The sequence below is a fragment of the Erinaceus europaeus genome, chromosome 8, assembly GCF_950295315.1.
Source record: "Erinaceus europaeus chromosome 8, mEriEur2.1, whole genome shotgun sequence".
NCBI classification, from domain to species: Eukaryota; Metazoa; Chordata; class Mammalia; order Eulipotyphla; family Erinaceidae; genus Erinaceus; species Erinaceus europaeus.
Window position 1 is genome coordinate 62,345,224 of NC_080169.1, and position 19,024 is coordinate 62,364,247.

Sequence of the window (19,024 nt, forward strand, 5' to 3'; positions counted from 1 at the left end):
GTGTTGTCAGTGTTTCCATTTTTTAAATAAATACATTAATTTAAAAAAAAAAAAAGCATAAGGACCAGTGCAAGAATCCTGGTTCAAGGCCCCGGTTCCCCACCTGCAGGGGGTTGAGTCATAAGCAATGAAGCAGCTCTGCAGGTGTCTATCTTTCTCACTCACTATCTTCCCCTCCCTTCTCAGTTTCTCTCTGTCCTATCAAAACAAACAAACAAACAAACAAAAAATAGCCCCAGAAGCAGTAGATTCAAAGTGGAAGCACTGAGGCCCAGTGAGAACCCTGGAGATAAACAAACAAACAAATAAATAAATAAATAAAATACAGAGCTTTATTTTACAAGTCTATTCTTTTTGTCTTCTTTACCATTCTTATTTCTAATTCAGTTGTAATAGGCCTGTCTAGAAACAAAGGGTTTAGTACTCCATTCTGTTAAGAATTTTTTTTCTTCTTCTTCTTGAGAAAAGAGGCAGAGACTTTAAAAAAATGGGAATATTATAGGTTTAGAATAGCTTTGTTTTCTGATTTAAGTTTATTCAGCAAAATCACAGAGTATGGAAACAAAGATGGAGGTAATTGGAGACTTGAAAATTGATCCCCACCCTTGACTCCTCCTCCAAGCATCTGTCTGCCACACACTTCAAATAGAGAGAAGCAGTAATTGCTCCACTGTTGTGTATTATCTGCTGAAATCACAGCCTTTAAGCTATAGTACATTAAGCCCAATATCTTTATCCATGACTAGTACTTTAAACCTTTTGAGCAAAAAATCCTACTTGTAGCTGAGGATGAGAGAGATGCACAGAGCACTGAAGATATTTCTATAAGACATGGAAATTCTCAGGAAGGAATCTTGGTGAACAGTTTATTATTTCTCACTGATCTTTGGCTTTGAAATTTGACACAGGCAAGAAAGCTGACATATTGCTAATCTTTGGAGGGAGGTATTTTTCCTGAGTTACCCTGAAGAAGGTTATCAGACATGGCATAGGTTCATTTACTACCCTTCAGCCTCTGGGCTTCCAAACTGTCACACAGAGGACATGAGCAGTAAAGATACACATTTCCCAGAAAGGAGTATCCTCCTCAACTTACTTTAGATATAACCATGCAGTAAAAGCAACATGAAATCTTTCAAGAAAACAGAAGATTGACTGAACTCATTCCAGTGCCAGGAAGGGAGTACTGTTAGTATTTACTACTCTACAGGGGATATTATGAGGTTTGGACCAAAGATGACTGGGTGTTGTCTGTCTGCTTTTTATCAAAGAGGAGTTTGAAATGCAGGCTTATTCATTTTATTCTATGTTTTAAGAATGTTTGAAATAATAAAGTGTGACATTATACTGCTGGATGATGAGTAATGTATCACTTGTTCTGTGTTAGTTGTATCAGTCAACAAATAGTTTTCCATTTCTTAGTTTAAAGTAGTTCAATTCTAAGGGTTGCAGTTGGAACAGTATTTTCCTTTGTGTATTGTAGAATAAATAGTAATGGACAGGATAAAATTCCATTTAATCTATTTTCTAGACTAGTATAAAGTTATAAATCTATAAAAATTGCATACTATATTTCTTAGCTTCAAGCAGTGAAACAGGGCCATATATCTCTCTATTTCTCTGTTTCTAAAAGTAAAATGTCCTCTGAGAGTGGTAGAGACATATGTGGGCACAGAGCCCCAATGACAACATAAATAAAAAACAAATACAATGAAGGCTGGAGTAGTCATGAATTGATATGAATATTGATATGAATATACTCTTATATTGATATGAATATACTTTTTATTATTTCCATTTTATTTTATTCCACATTTCTGATTCTTCTATTATTTAGGATATATGATATTAATATAAAGGTTAAAATCTCAATTCAGTACTTAAGTTATAGGATATACAAGTGGGAAGAAGGATATGACTCAGAAAATAATCAGACATCAAGCTAACTTAGTTATTTTGCTATATGGACTTGGTATTTTTCTTTTAGATAACAGATCAGCATGTCTTCAGTTACATCAGAAACAGCTCCATCAAGTTAAGATGATGTAGGTCTTTGCTTCTGTCTCTCCGTGAACATTAAATATCGTTTAAACTTATTTTTGAGCTGAAAAGTAGTTTTTGTACTGTATCAACACAGCTAAGCTATAATGACATTTCCTGGAAACTCCATTTTCATACAAGTTGGAAAATGAGATTGGGAAGGGAGATTTGAAGAAACAGTAATAATTTCCTGAAGACTATGGTTATCAGCGGTGTTATAAAAACTGATGAAAGGTAATGTTGAACTTCAGCTCGTCCTTCCTCGCTTCCTTCCTATTTGCAGTTTTTCTCCTATCAGTTTCACAAAGCAATTTCAAATGATATCACCACTAAAAGCAGAGACAATGACCTACTATAGATTTTTGTTTTTCATTGTTAGGGCTCCAATGCTTTGCAACGTCTTTAGTTTTGATGTGTTGTTTTGTTTTTTTCTTCATATGTAGAGATAGAGACAATGAGTAAGAGAGAACAAAATACACTACAGTACCCAAGCTTCCTTTAGTATCATTGTACTCCCATGAGGTATACTAGTGTTTGAAGTTGGGTCATATATGGCAAAACAGGCATGCCACCAAGTGAATTACCTTGCCAACCCTTCACAAACTGACATTTGCTGTAGTTGTTACTCCACTAGTTGTTATCATATGAATAGATGACTTCCAAGATATTTCCCCTCTAATTCCAAATTGCCTATGTTGATACCAAAGATTCAGGTTTGCTAGTTTCTAAGTTTACCCTGTTCATTCCAATCCCACTAGAGCTTATTTCCACAGTTTCTCTTGCCCTAAAGCCTTTATTTAAAAACATTTGTCATAGCTTTACTTCAGTCAGAATTACTGAATGAAACCTGGCTACTTAACAGAACTTTTAAACATATAGCATTTATTGGTGTATTTTTTCTTCTCAGCAAAAGGTCAACAATTTCCTTTATTTTCCTTGTATTTATTTGATGTTTCTATACCACCTTTTTTTTTTTTTGTTCTGTTTCTTTGATAGTAAAATATTCCTGTGCTCATTGTTGGTCTTCTTCTCAACCCACGGTCTGGTATCTCAGGGTCCTTAAAGGCTAACGATTTTATATAATAATTTTTTTCAAAGGAATATCAAATTCATTAAAATTTATTAACCTTACTTTCAGAATATATTGAGTTAGCCATATATGCTCACCTCATTGATCTGAGGAGTAACCATTAACTTAAAAAAAGGCCCTTCTTTATTCAATTTGTGATAGCTTGAATGTTTTTCAACAAAGAATTTAGAATGCTTCTTCCAAATTGTGTCTTCATCATTTTATGCTATTCCTCTTTTTTTTTCCCACTATTGCTTCCATTTATTTAAAACTATAATCTTGTCCTGGGTGGTGGCATAGTGTACAAAATGTAGAATTCTAAAGCATGAGGTCCTGAATTTGATTTATGGTCTGCATCACATATGCCAAAGTGATATTCTGCTTCTGACCCCTTAATTACACAAAGCAATAAAAAAATCTTTAAAGCTACAACCAATATCCTCACAAAAACATACCAGGTTTATATTTATTTCCTGTTCCATTTTTGGTCCCATTCACTTGCTCAGGCACTCATTCCTTTCCGGCTACATTGTTCTGTTTAATGGTTCTTCAACATAACACACACTCCCACAATCAAGCTTTCATAACTTCTCTTCCCTCTGATTGCAGCTCATTTGTTTGGTGAAGTGCGCTGTGATAACACTGATATAAACTGCACAACATGTCCAAATCATCAATCCCAAGGGCTACTCTGCATCTTGTTATATACTTACTACATTTAAACACACTAATTGCTTTTATTATGAATACCATTTTCTATTTATCTCCTCTACATAAAATATAAGCTTCATTAGGACAGCATTTGACAGGGCTGGGAAGTGGCACACCTGATAGAGTGCATACACAACAGCACACAAAGGCCTGAGTTCAAGTCCCCAGTTTCTACCTGCAGGGAGGATGTTTCATGAGTGGTGAAGTAGTGCTGCAAGTCTCTTACCCTCTTTCTCTTTCCCTTCTTTCCTTCTAAAAATTTCTCAGTCTCTACCAATAAATAAATAAATAAATAAATAAATAAAATATTAAAAATAATACATGAACAACTTTAAAAACAAGACAAGGGTAACATGACCTTTTCTTTTTGTTAATGTGCCTTAACTAATGTCTAGGAAAAAGTAAGAACACAGGTACTACTTGTCACATCAATAAGCAAATGTTGAATTAAACCTCTGTCAAGTATCCATTATTCAACCTGACACATGAATTTAATATGCAGGCACAAAATAATATTTTAAAGGTATCATTTTAGCATTGACTGCTATTTATTTTTTATAAAAGTGATACTTTTATAAAACACAATTGAAAACATAGTTTTAATCCCTTATAGTTTCTAATGAAACCTTTTTTGGTCACAGGAGTTATCTTCAGGGGTCAGATCTTGCATGAAGCATGACTTTGTCACTTCCAGAGGTCATCTCTCCCACTCAGTTTGTTCTTTTGGTAGAGAATTGGGGAAAAAAAAAAAAAGAGAGTGAGTGAAACAAAGAGGAGAAAAACTGCACTATTTCACCACTTAAAATGCCTCCCCTCAACCTCCCCCAGCCGAACTCCCCACACCCTTGCATGCTGGGACCCAGGTGCACACCCTGGTTCTTAAGAATGGAAACATGTATTCTCTACAGATAGTCACCACCCAGCTCCTTGAAGAAAAAAAATTATAATAGCAGTGAATGATAAGGAAGTCATGTAACCAATGTCATGCATAGCCTATTTTCATCAGTACCAAGTTTAAAATAAGGATCTATAGACTGATTTTGGCATCTTAACAAAGGTTTGCTTAGTAGTTCCTTATAAGTGCCAGCTGAATTTAAATTTAAGTAAACCAGGAGCAAAGGGGAGAGTTGAATCCAAAACATTCTATTCTTGCACACATAAGAAACAGAGGTAAGATTATCTGGGGTTCAACTGCCTGCCAGCAGGAGAGAAATAACTATCAGCAAAACCACATCTCAGGAAACATTTCCAAATGTGAGTGAGGCTGCAGACTGGTACTTTATGTAGCAATGTCAAGTAGAAAGTCCACCAGGAAATCACAAAAACAGACAAGACCATAAGCCAGTGACCAGTAAGTTGAGTGCATAGCCCAAGGACAGCCAGTCTCTAATGTTTTCAAGAGACTTTCCTTTTTCACAAGGCAATGTTTTAATGATGTTTGAAATTTGCCCTTTGGTTACAGATGTTTTACATTCTTTTAAAGATGACATTTCTCCCTCTCTTCTTTTACATCAGCAATAAAGAGCTATGCAATCCAAAAGTGGATATGAGAAGAAATAGCAGAAATGTCTGCAAATGATGCTAAATGTCTGCTAAAGATGCTAAAAGTTTTTTAAGTAAATATATTTTATTTTTGGAATATATTTAGTGAAGTTTATGCAGTTGGTTTTTGTTTTATTTTTTTTACAACAGAGCACTGCTCAGCTCTGGCTTATGCTGGCACAGGGAATTGAACCTGGGACTTTGGAGCCTCAGGGATGAAAGTCTCTTTGCATAACCATTTTGCTATCTACCCCTGCTCTGTAGCAACTGTTTCATATTAAGTGTAGTGTTTGACTATTCATCTTATGCTAATATTTTGTCTTACTTTTTCTTTCACAATCACCACATGTACTAACCTACAATTAATGAACTAGGTATAACTACAATTGTCACCTATCTGAATAATGAAATGAAATTAAATGGGAGATAGCATAATAATTATACAAAAGACTTCCGTGCATGATGGACAGACCAAAAGTCCTAGGTTCAATTGTCAGCACCACCATATGCCAGAGCTGAGAAGTGCTCTGGTAAAGAAAGAGAGAAAGGAAGGAAGGGAGGGAGGGAGGAAAGGAAGGAAAGAAAGGCAAGAAAGAAAGAAAGAAAGAAAGAAAGAAAGAAAGAAAGAAAGAAAGAAAGAAAGAGAGAGAGAAAGAAGGAAAGAAAGGTGAAGGAAGGAAGGAAGGAAGGAAAGAAGGAAGGAAGGAAGGAAGGAAGGAAGGAAGGAAGGAAGGAAGGAAGGAAGGGAGAAAATGAGTGGGCCCAAACCCAAATCTTGGCAACAGAAGCAAGCACTAAAGTAACAGTATAAGCAAACTAGTTTATGCAACCTTGACTTGGCTTTAAAACCTTTTCCTAGTGTAATCATCAAACAAAATATGGAAGAAATTTGGTAAGGAACTTATATCTTCTAATATATGAAGAAATACAAATCTAATAGCATAAAAATGTACTCTTTAAAACTCAACTTTCTTTCTTCAGCCTCTATATAAGAAATATTCATAAGGTGCATTAAGGTTTACATGTGAGGATGAACTATTAGGATATAATTGTCAAACACTATCAATACACATAAAATGAATCTTATATATTATTTTATCTACAGAATTCTTTGGCTATGAAATCACACAAGGGAATATTTTCAAAAATTTTTTTCTATGTCTAAAACATTTTTGCTCAAGGAATTGGAATATTAGAAAAATAGATATACTGATACATACATATATGTGTGCATAATCACATCTATATACTATTCATGAACCTTGTCCTCAATTAATTTACAAATAAAATAAACAAAACCACTTCAATAACATGTAATCAGATACATAAATTTAAGCTATGATACACCTTTTACTATATATGTGTGTTTATATACATAATATGTGTATGATAAGAAAATATTAATCATGGTAGCTTTATCTACCTTGACCAAATAAGAACTTTGGGGGTAGGGGTTGATAGCATAATGGTTATGCAAAGAGACCCTCAACCTGAGGCTCCAAAGTCCCAGGTTCAATCCCCTGCATCACCATATGCCAGAGCTGAGCAGTGCTCTGGTAAAAAAAGAAAAAAAAAACTTTGGGGAGACTTGTATTTTCACAGAAAATATTGGTTAAATACATTGTTGCTCATTATTCCTTTTTTCTTTTTTTTTAATAGAATACTTTTTAAAGTTTTTTTTTTATTGGGGAATTAATGTTTTACACTCAACAGTAAGTACAATAGTTTGTACATGCATAACATTCCCCAGATTCCCATATAACAATACAACCCCCACTAGGTCCTCTGAATCCTTCTTGGACCTGTATTCTCCCCACCCACCCACCCCAGAGTCTTTTACTTTGGTGCAATGCGCCAATTCCAGTTCAGGTTCTACTTCTGTTTTCTTTTATGATCTTGTTTTTCAACTTCTGCCTGAGAGTGAGATCATCCCATATTCATACTTCTGTTTCTGACTTATTTCACTCAACATGATTTTTTCAAGGTCCATCCAAGATCGGCTGAAAACAGGGAAGTCACCATTTTTTACAGCTGAGTAGTATTCCATTGTGTATATATACTACAACTTGCTCACCCACTCATCTGTTGTTGGACACCTGGGTTGCTTCCAGGTTTTGGCTATTACAAATCGTGCTGCCAAGAACATATGTGTACATAGATATTTTTGGATGGATATGTTGGGTTCCTTAGGATATATCCCCAAGAGAGGAATTGCAGGATGATAGGGTAGGTCCATTTCTAGCCTTCTAAGAGTTCTCCAGACTGTTCTCCACAGAGGCTGGACCAATTGACATTCCCACCAACAGTGTAAGACGGTTCCTTTGACCCCACACCCTCTCCAGCATTTGCTGCTGTTACCTTTTCTGATGTATGACATTCTCACAGGAGTGAAGTGGTATCTCATTGTTGTCTTTATTTGCATTTCTCTGACAATCAGAGACTTGGAGAATTTTTTCATGTGTTTATCAGCCTTTTGGATCTCTTTTGTGGTGAATATTCTGTCCATGTCCTCCCCCCATTTTTGGATGAGGTTATTTGTTTTCTTGTTGTTGAGTCTGGCAAGCTCTTTATATATGTTGGTTATTAAACTCTTATCTGATGTATGGCATGTAAAGATCTTCTCCCATTCTGTGAGGGGTCTCTTGGTTTGGGTAGTGGTATCTTTTGCTGTGAAAAAGCATTTAATTTGATGTAGTGCCATAGGTTTATACTTGCCTTAGTCTTCTTTGTAATTGGATTCATTTCATTGAAGATGTCTTTAAAATTTATGCGGAAAAGAGTTCTGTCAATATTTTCTTCTAAGTATCTGATAGTTTGTGGTCTAACATCCAAGTCCTTGATCCACCTGGAATTTACTTTTGTATTTGGTGAAATAGAGTGGTTCAGTTTCATTCTTCTGCATGTTTCAACCCATTGTTTCCAACACCATTTGTTGAAGAGACTCTGGTTTCCCCATTTAATAGTCTGAGCACCTTTGTCAAAGATTAGATGTCCATAGGTGTGGGGCTCACTTCTGGGCTCTCAATTCTATTCCACTTGTCAGTGTGTCTATTCATGTTCCAGTACCAAGCAGTTTTGATGACAATGGCCATATAATACAATTTGAAATCTGGGAGTGTGATGCCGCCAGTTCTGTTCTTTTTTCTCAAGATTGTTTTGGCAATTCTAGGTCTTTTCTGGTTCCAGATAAGCTTTGTTCTAGTCTCCTAAAAAATGTGCTTGGGATCTTGATGGGGATAGCATTAAATTTGTAGATGGCTCTAGGTAGTATATTCATTTTGATGATGTTAATTCTACCAACCCATGAACATGGAATATCTTTCCACTTCTTTGTGTCTTTTTCAGTTTCTTTGAGTAGTGACTCATAATTTTCAGTATACAAGTCTTTCACTTCTTTGGTTAGGTTTACTCTTAGATATTTTATTGTTTTTGTTGCTATAGTGAAAGGAATTTATTTCTGGATTTCAATATCTTCTAACTTAGTGTTTGCATAGAGGAATGCCACTGACTTTTGTATGTTAATTTTGTAGCCTGACACCTTACTGTATTTCCTGATGATTTTCAAAAGCTTCTTGCTGGATTCCTTAGGTTTTTCTGTGTATACCATCATATCATCTGCAAATAGGGAGAGTTTGAATTCTTCTCTTCCAGTCTGTATCCCTTTAATGCCTTGCTCCTGCCTGATTGCTATGGCAAGAACTTCCAACACTATGTTGAATGGTAATGGTGATAGTGGGCAACCCTGTCTAGTACCTGATCTGAGTGGAAATGCTTCCAGTTTTTGACCATTGAGTATGATGTTGGCTGTAGGTTTGCTATATATAGACTCCACTATCTTCAGGAATTTTCCATCTATTCCCATTTTTGTAGTGTTTTGATCATAAAAGGATGTTGTATTTTGTCAAAGGTTTTCTCTGCATCTATTGATATGACCATGTGGTTTTTGGTCTTGCTTTTGTTGATGTGGTGGATCACATTGATTGATTTATGTATATTAAACCAACCTTGCATGCCTGGGATAAACCCCACTTGGTCATGATGAACAATCTTTTTATATATATTGCTGTATCCAGTTGGCTAGAATTTTGTTCAGTATTTTAGCATCTATGTTCATCAGAGATATTGGTCTGTAGTTTTCTTTTTTTGGTTGTGTCCCTGTCTGCTTTTGGTATCAGAGTGATGTTGGCTTCATAGAAGCTGGCAGGGAGTATTCCAGTGTCTTCAATCTTCTGGAAGACTTTTAAAAGTAGAGATATTAGTTCTTCTTTGAAGTTTTTGTAGAATTCATTTGTAAAACCATCTGGTCCAGGACTTTTTTTTCGGGGGGGGAGATTTTTGACAACTATTTCAATTTCATTAGCTGTGATGGGCCTGTTCATGTTATCTAGTCCCTCTTTACTTAAATTTGGAAGTTCATAGGTATCTAGGAAATCGTCCATTTCTTCCAGGTTCTCTAGCTTGGTGCCATATAGTTGTTCATAGAAGCCTCACATGATATGTTGAATTTCTGTGGTGTCTGTTGTGATATCTCCTCTTTCATTTAGTATCCGATTTATTTGGGTCTTCCCCCTTTTTTGTTTTGTGAGTCTGGCTAAAGGTTTGTTGATTTTCTTCACTCTTTTGAAGAACCAACATTTAATTTCGTTGATCTTTTGTATGGTTTTCTTATTCTCAGTGTTATTTATTTCTATTTGTTGAGATAAGACAGATAGAGTTGGAGAGCCACCATAGCTAGACTGTTTTTTATGCCAAGATGTTCCCATGTGATTACAAAATATGAACCTGTCCCCTCATATGGGAAGTTTTATGCTCTACTGAGTGGCTTATCTCCCAGATCCATTCATTTTTATAAATGATTTTCACCACTTATAGAAAAAGTAATAATAAATTTCAGAGATGAAGAATAGCTAATTACAGATTATATCTAAATAAACTGAGGCATCAATATAAGTGATTTGCCTGAACAAATCTGTAGCAGAACTGTAATTATAGCTCTTTCCTTGGAGTAATGCCTCTTCCTTGACCCATTACACATTCCAATGAGCATTGTATATTCAGTAATGGAGAAAGCAGTTACTTAGTTGAAAATGTGAATATGATATTAAAGAAAAGGAATAGATTTAGAAGGTTTTTCTTTCTCTTTCTCTGCATGTCTTAAATCCTTTATATGTCCTTAGCTTTTAGTTTGTGGTTAAATAAAATATAATTATCTGATAAATCTTTGTAGTGTGGTCTGAATTTTCCTGTAGCAAATCCAACAACCTGAACCAAACTAACATTTTCTGGTTTCTTCCTACTGAAAGAAAGCATAAGAAAGTTAGCCAGCCTTTCTGCCCCAGGGCAATTTTTTTAAAAGCTAACGCTCTAGCTTGCTGGATGAAGAAAAGAATAAAACTATTTTGGCATTTTTACAGGTTTAAAGTCACAATGGTTGGATGCTGTTTTTCTTAAAGCAAAAAACACAGAACTGCCTATCAGGCATCATGTCTATCATATCTCATACCAATGAATCTGATAGGAGTCAATTACAAGTGTCTAGTTTCTAGGTTAGTAACAAACAGACATTATAGCTAACTAGTGATTGGAAAGTAGATATAGTAACCATACCCATCATTATGAATATATGTAACTATATTTTCCCAAGAGATATTTTACTTCCTTCCTATGATGCTAAGGACACTCAAGAAAAATGCCATCTGTACTAAAAGTCACCAACTTAAAATTTAAAAATAGAAACTAGGCTGACAATTAGGAAGATCAGTATTGAAGCTACATACCAGATTTCTTGGAGTATGGAGGATCAGATACAGAGATTCACTTTAGCAATATTAGTGTTATTGTAGAAGAGTTGGATAAATGGTCATTTGTTTTCTAATTCTATAGACATAAGCTTTAGGCAAGAACTCTTCTTTTTTTTTCCCCCTCGAGGTTTATTGCTGGGTTCGGTGCCTGCACCATGAATCCACCGCTCCTGGAGGCCATTTTTCCCCCTTTTTGTTGCCCTTGTTGTTGTAGCCTCGTTGTGGCCATCATTATTGCCATTGTTGATGTTGTTCATTGTTGGATGGGACAGAGAGAAATGGAGAGAGGAGGGGAAGACAGAGAGGGGGAGAGAAAGACAGACACCTGCAGACCTGCTTCACCGCCTGTGAAGCCACTCTCCTGCAGGTGGGGAGCCGGGGCTCGAACCGGGATCCTTACGCTGGTCCCTGAGCTTTGCGCCACATGTGCTTAACCCACTGCACCACCTTCCGAACCCCCCCCCCCCGCAAGCAAGAACTCTTCTTATACAAGATAAAGTTGAATTACTGAGGTTAAGAGTTTTCTTTGGCATTCACTTAGTTAAATGCAGATGTCAGACAAAAAAAAATGGTTCTGACAGTTAATGTCATTAGGTAATAGAGTAAATGACGTACTACTGAATGCTTTCCCTTTTTTTCTCGTCTTCTCCCTCTGGGTCCTGATGGAATTGGAGTTCAGAGCCCACTGGTCATATCTCCCTAGCAATATGTGGGGAAAAAAATAGAATTAAAACAAAAAGAAAGAGAAAGAAAAGGAAAGAAGAGAAAGGGGAGGGGAAGGGAGAAGAGAAAGTGAGAGGAGGCAGGAGAGGAGAGGAGAGGAGAGGAGAGGAGAGGAGAGGAGAGGAGAGGAGAGGAGAGGAGAGGAGAGGAGAGGAGAGGAGAGGAGAGGAGAGGAAAGGAGAGGAGAGATCATATTACTAAAATTTCTCTCAATGCAGTGGAGGCCAGGATTGAATATGAGTCACATACATATCAAGACATCATACTATATACGCGAGCTATTTTGCTGGCCCATAAACCAGTAATATAACATCATAAACAACTAAAGATTACTAAGTCTAATAAAATTTATTTTCTTGGAAATTTATTTGATAAAAATTTCTCAGTCCATAGAGTTTGAATACAGACCTTCGAGAAATCATTTGCCTTTTCAAAGTGGCCTTATAGATAGTGCTTTTGTTTGCAAACTAAAATTGCTGTCTCTACAGCTTACTCTGTGTGTGTGTGTGTGTGTGTGTGTGTGTGTGTGTGTGTGTATACACAATATTGATTGGAAGGCAAACAAATATGTAGTAGATAGATGTAGATGTATAACTAAACAGGTTTAGATCAAGTATGCAATTTTTGTATCCACATGACCTGTTTATAAAATTGTATTTTCTCAGTTCAATCTCTCTGCTTTAACAATAATATTCTATGGTTATTAAGGAGTCTATTTTTCAAATTATATAGCATGTCTACTCTGAAGCAACGATTATTATTCTTTGTTGATCTACTCTTGGCATTCAATTGTTGCTGTGAGGTGAAAAGTAACACTTTCAGTGATTCCAAAATATGACTATTGTATACGTCATTAACTAATTTGTTTTGTGTGTCTATATGATGGGAACAAGATTTACTTCCCTATTGCTAAGTCATTTTGGCTTATATATTTTTAAAGTTTTATTTTATTCTTTTTATTGCCACTGGCATTATTGTTTCCACTGCTCCAGGTGGCCATTTTTACATTTTCCTTTATAGAGACAAAAAAATTGAGAGGAACAAAGAAATAAAGAAGGAAAGAAATATATATATATATATACCTGCATTGCTGTTTCACCATATGTAAGGTTCTCCCCTGAAAATGGGACCTGAGGCTTGACCCTGGGTTATTGTGCATGGTAATGTGTGCACTCTACCAAGTGTACCACTGCCTAGTCCTTTGCCTACTATTTTTGAAATCCTCCTACACTTGTTTGATAAGTTAATGATGCCACAGAAATGATACAATGCAACAAATAGGGTGTAGAAGACTCTGTAATTTTGACCAAATTACTTAAATGTCTAGTTCTGTCCTCAAATTTTTAAGATGAGCTGTCTGAGTTTGGGAAAATTCTAAGGTTCTATTCAGTTATAAAATACCATAGGAGTCATTTTGTTTCTGTGTTATTTATATCATTGTCGATAGTGGCCTTTTTCATCCCCTTCTTCCCTTCTTTTCTCTTAATATTCTTTTTAATCATATTATGTCTACAGACACACTTCCAGACAACTACAAACAAAAGAAACAATGAGAGAAAGGAACCAGAAAAACTATAAATTTTATTGTTTCCCAATGTATACAAAAGTTCTTTGCACTTTTCTCTATTAAGGATGTAATAGCATTGTAGATGTGTATTGCCGCTGCTAACATAGGATTAATAATGTAGGCACCAAACTTCAGTGATAACCCTGGTGGCAATAAACAAAAATGGGAATTTTTCTGCTCTAAGTTCCAGTTGATATCTTTAGTTGCTCCCAAGTCCATGTACCCTAAAGCTCAGCTCCAGGGATATATATATATATATATATGGCAATGCTTAAAAAAAAAAAAAAAAGCCATCATATAAGGCTCAGGGAACCAATGTTTTTATGCTTTTGTGACTGCTGGCTTACTGGTGGTTGTTGCTGAGACTTGGGTGACAATTTCTTAAAATAAGACAATAGTGTCTCTTGCTTTAATGTAATACACCATGCCTAGTCCACATTTTACTTTGTGTCTTTTCATCCCTGTCCCTATTTCTTAAGTCTTGCCAATAAGTGAGGACATTCAATATTTGTCTTTCTCCTTTTGGCTTATCTCACTTAATTTAATGTCTTCAGGTTCCATCCACAAAAGAGATGGCTTCACTATTTTTAACAGCTGAGTAGTATTCTACAGCATATATCTGGGATAGAAGGGTGAGGAAGGAGCTGAAGAGAACACTGGGATATTGGTGAGTAATATAAATGGACCTTGGTTGTGGGTGATAGTGTACTGCAGAGAATTCTCGCGAGGAGATTAGATTGTGTCAATGATTGCACTATAAACCAGCAACCCTCTCAGTAAAAGTGATTTAGTTAATTAACTAATTAAGACAACAATGAAGATGCCACATAAATTCACTTCTCCTAGCACAAAAAGTCTCTCTGAGATATATAATGCTATTAGATAACATTTTACCTATACGAGAACTTCTTTCTCCATATCTTTGATCCATCTTGAGTTAATTTTGATGCCCGGTGTTTGGTGGTGGTCTAGCTTCATTTTTCTTTGTGTGATTGTCCAATTCACCCAATGCCATTAGTTAAAGAGATTTTCTTTTCTTCTCTGGACAGTTTTGGCTCTTTTATTATATATAATATGCCTATACCTGTATGGGTTTAGTTCTGGACTCTCTATCCTTAATATACCTCGATATACCTCTTTAACCTTAATATACCTCAGAAAGAGATGATAAAAATAGGAGAATACAATGGTATGTAGATTTAAAAGTGTGAAACAAACACTTGGGCAGCATGGGCTGCAAACAGAATTGATGGCTGATTTTATTTTATTTATTTAATTTATATTATTGTTATTAATGTCTGTTTTAGGAAGTTGACTTTGAAAAGCTTTTATTCTTTTCCTGGGAGTGTCTAAAACTGGGGTATGGCAGTCGGGCGGTGGCGCAGTGGGTTAAGCGCACGTGGCGCAAAGCGCAGGGACAGGCGTAAGGATCCCGGTTCAAGCCCCCGGCTCCCCACCTGCAGGGGAGTCGCTTCACGGGCGGTGAAGCAGGTCTGCAGGTGTCTATCTTTCTCTCCCCTCTCTCTCTGTCTTCCCCTCCTCTCTCCATTTCTCTCTGTCCTATCCAACAACAAAGCAACATCAACAATGGCAATAATAACCGCAACGAGGCTGCAACAACTAGGGCAACAAAAAAAGGGGGAAAAATGGCCTCCAGGAGCGGTGGATTCATGGTGCAGGCACCGAGCCCAGCAATAACCCTGGAGGAAAAAAAAAATAAATAAATAATAATAATAAAGCTGGGGTATAATAGCACTGAATCCTGTTTTGCCAAATCAAAGAAGATAGTAATTGTTGCTCTGGAGGACATGGGATTTGCACTTCAGATCCAAGGTTAAAGTTAACTTTGCCACCTCAGTGGTTGCCAGGTCAGGAGTACTTGATTTAAAGGGATGATTATCTTAAGTACCAAGAACATAACCATTACCCATATAGTTTTGCAACTTAATTTATTTTTTTCTTCTTTTTCTCTTTCTACTTGTTCTCTTCCTTATTTTTTCTTTTTCTTTTCTGAGTAGCTTAAATGGAATCTGGCTGGAAAAGTAAACCTTCCCAATTGAAATACCTTTACATCTTTGATGACAACTTGCATTTTTCTCTAAGTCTTGCTTTGTGCTATATATTCAAGTCATTAGCTCTGGTCTTTGAACTCCCGAGTGTAAGAATCACTTTAATCCCCTTTATCAGTACACTTCTGTTTTAAGTGTACACTTAAAGTCTGTTGAATGCATGGATGAATACATCCTAATCCAGAACATTGTTTCAGCATGCTTTTTGATAATGCTGCACTTTTTGGAGTCTTCTTTTAAAGTAGGTATCCAGATACCAGGACAACACTCCAGAACTGTGTATTTAACATTCTTTGATAATGCTATATGCTAATTAGTACAATTCCAGAGTAGACTTTCACTTTTAGCAAAGGAATAACTCTGCTGGCTCTTATTGAGTTTGTAGTAATATACAATCTTGGACCTTTATATGAACTTTTGACATTCCAGACCAACCCATATATTATATATAGAAGAAAAGAGGTCTCATTTCTGTACAGTTACATCCTGTTCTTACAAATTGTTTTTTGAACATAAAATCAAGGCCACATGTTTTTTCTGTTAGACTTTATTTTGCTATTTTCAGTTGATTTTATTCTCAAAAGCTTAGTTTGCATTCTTAATGTATTGACCAACATATCAGAAATCCCACATTAATCCTGCAGATTTGATAAATGTCGACTTTAATTTTTATCTTTTTCTTCCTTTTAACCACTGACTTGGGATAGGATGAGTCCCTGTGGCATGCTGCAATCAACTAAGTTTGTCATGGATGTGCTCATTACAATCAACCTGATATGTTTTTTGCTAAGCTGCTATAAATTAGGGCAAATACATGTAAAAACAAAAACAATATAAAAAATATGACAGCAATTGTGTTTCCTTGGTCTTCTAATCTAGCACCATATCAAATGCAGAATGGAATGAGAGACTAAGTAAAACGGGTTTGTAGTTTAGGCTTACGTTTTCATTCCACCACTCTGTGGCTGTGTACATTCAACGTCAACCACTTTGAGTTTCAGTTTTCATTGTCTGCTGAAAAGATGTGGGTATGACCATAAGTGAGATGGTGCTTGACATGCCAAGGACATCCTGGAACTTATAGTCTAAATGAAGTACAGTTGAATCCCGCCTCTGTAAATAAAATTCATAAGGACATTTAGAGCATCACAAGTCTTTTTGGGGGATTGGCTGGTTATGCCTTATTTTAATTTTATTTACTCTTTATACATCTGAAATGTATAGTTCTCTAGATTCCATAATTTAACTTTAAAATATTAGGATATCTGTGCACTTCTAGTCTTTGGGGTCTGTGTTTGTGAGCCTCTGAGAAGCAGATGCCAAAATGGGATTTAAATATGTGAGGATAGTATTGGAGAATTGCCTATGTGGGAAAAACGGAAAAGGACTGGAGAATATCTGGGGTGCCTAGAAGACCACAATGTCAGTTTGATTCTGAGTGAAGGAGAAAGGCAGTACAGGGAGAATGAGAGCCTCCTAAATAGTCACATAGTCTGAGGAAGTTTTGGTACAAATGTTGGGGAATCCTCTAACAAAACTTGAGAGGAAAATCACACCCAGGAACAGTACCACCTCTGGGTGTTTTTCATATTTATTCACTAAGCAGGAGCACCCAGTGGGAAGCATGACTTCAAAGAGAAAGACATGATAGAGTTCACAGTGCTACAGCTGCAGTGGCATTATTATTTTTAAGGTAAATTTATTTATTGACTGATGATAGAGAGAGAAGAGAACCAGATCATCAGTCGGGCACAAAAAAATGCCAGAGATGGAATCCAGGCCCTCAAGTCTGTCAGTCCAGTATGGTAGCCATGGAATTACCTTCTGAGTCAAACAACTCCAGCTCCAGTCACAAGCTTTCTATAGATGGGCATCTGTGAACCGTGAATCTGAACAAGGTGGGGGTTGGGGGCTACTTCTGGGTGTCACAGAAAGCCACTCTATCACACCAGTATTTGCAAGAAGGAAAATCTGCTTTGTTGCATAATTTGAAACTAATTTATATACTCAAATCAAGTCCTCACTCAAGAAACTTGAACCTTTCTTCTAAAGGAGGTAAGAGAGCACAGTAATGAACTAATCTGGGATAATGGGAATGGTCAAAACTCCATAGGAGGCATCCCCTTGCAGGTCCATGGCTGCTCTCAGACAAAGCTGTTAATGGATTTAACTATACGTTGTATCCAAGAGTATGACCATCAGGAAGGGGATGGGGACTTGAGTTCCTAAGGTTTTCCTTCTGTTTCCAGTCTTACTTTAACTATCAGAGTTAAATTCAACCTAATTTTTCAATTTCTGGCCACAACCTAAATCAAAACTTATTTTTTCTTTTGGGGGGTTGGGTGTAAATTTTATCAGGATCTCCTTGAAAACTATGATTCTTCCCAAAACTTAGATATACACCAGGTTCTGTGAAAGAGAGCATATGTTCACACATATCCATAAACTAGTGCAAAATATATACTTGAAAGCAGAAGTACACTAGAGTTTGCAGTGAGTATCTCCCCAACACTTCCTCTCCACTATTCCAACCTTTGGGTCCATAACTGCTCAACTATTTGTTTGGCTTTGTATGTTAACTCTCTTTTTAGCCACCAGGTTCCAGATGTCATCAGGATGCCGGCCAGGCTTCCCTGGACTGAAGACGCCACCAATGTGCCCCGGAGCTCTGCTTCCCCAGAGACCCACCCTACTAGGGAAAGAGAGAGGCAGACTGGGAGAATGGACGGACCAGTCAATGCCCATGTTCAGCGGGGAAGCAATTACAGAAGCCAGACCTTCCACCTTCTGCAACCCTCAAGGACCCTGGGTCCATGCTCCCAGAGGGATAGAGAATGGGAAAGCTATCAGGGAAGGGGATGGGATATGGAGATTGGGTGGTGGGAACTGTGTGGAGTTGTACCCCTTCTACCCTATGGTTTTGTTAATTTATCCTTTCTTAAATAAAAAATAAATTAAAAAAAGAAAACTATGATTCTTTATTAGCAGAAAGTGACAATAATATATAAATTATTTAAAACTGTACTTCGACAAGGATTAAAATATTCTAGTTTATTCAGACTTGTTTTAAATGAACATCCTCAAATATTATTTAACAAATAATGAATATTAGCTTGAATGTTTTATAAGTATAGATATAACTTATTTTGCTACCTTTTGCTTTACTGAGCACAGATTATCCTTCTCCTCCTCCTCCTGATCCTCCTCTTCTCTTTCTTCATTTTCTTTATCTAAAGACTTCTGATAATTGTATATTGAGCAAATTTATCCTGTTACTTTCCAACCACATACACTCATTTTGTGTATCTATGCCACTCTGGGTTATTTTCACAACATTTCAAATGTCTAGTTAATATTATATGTTATGTTGACCAGTGAGTGATACACTGATTTTCAAAATGAGAATAAATACAATTTGTTTTCATGTAGAATTATGACATTTTATTATATGTCAACAGTCAACCAAAATATATTATTATATATCAATAATCAACCAAAATGT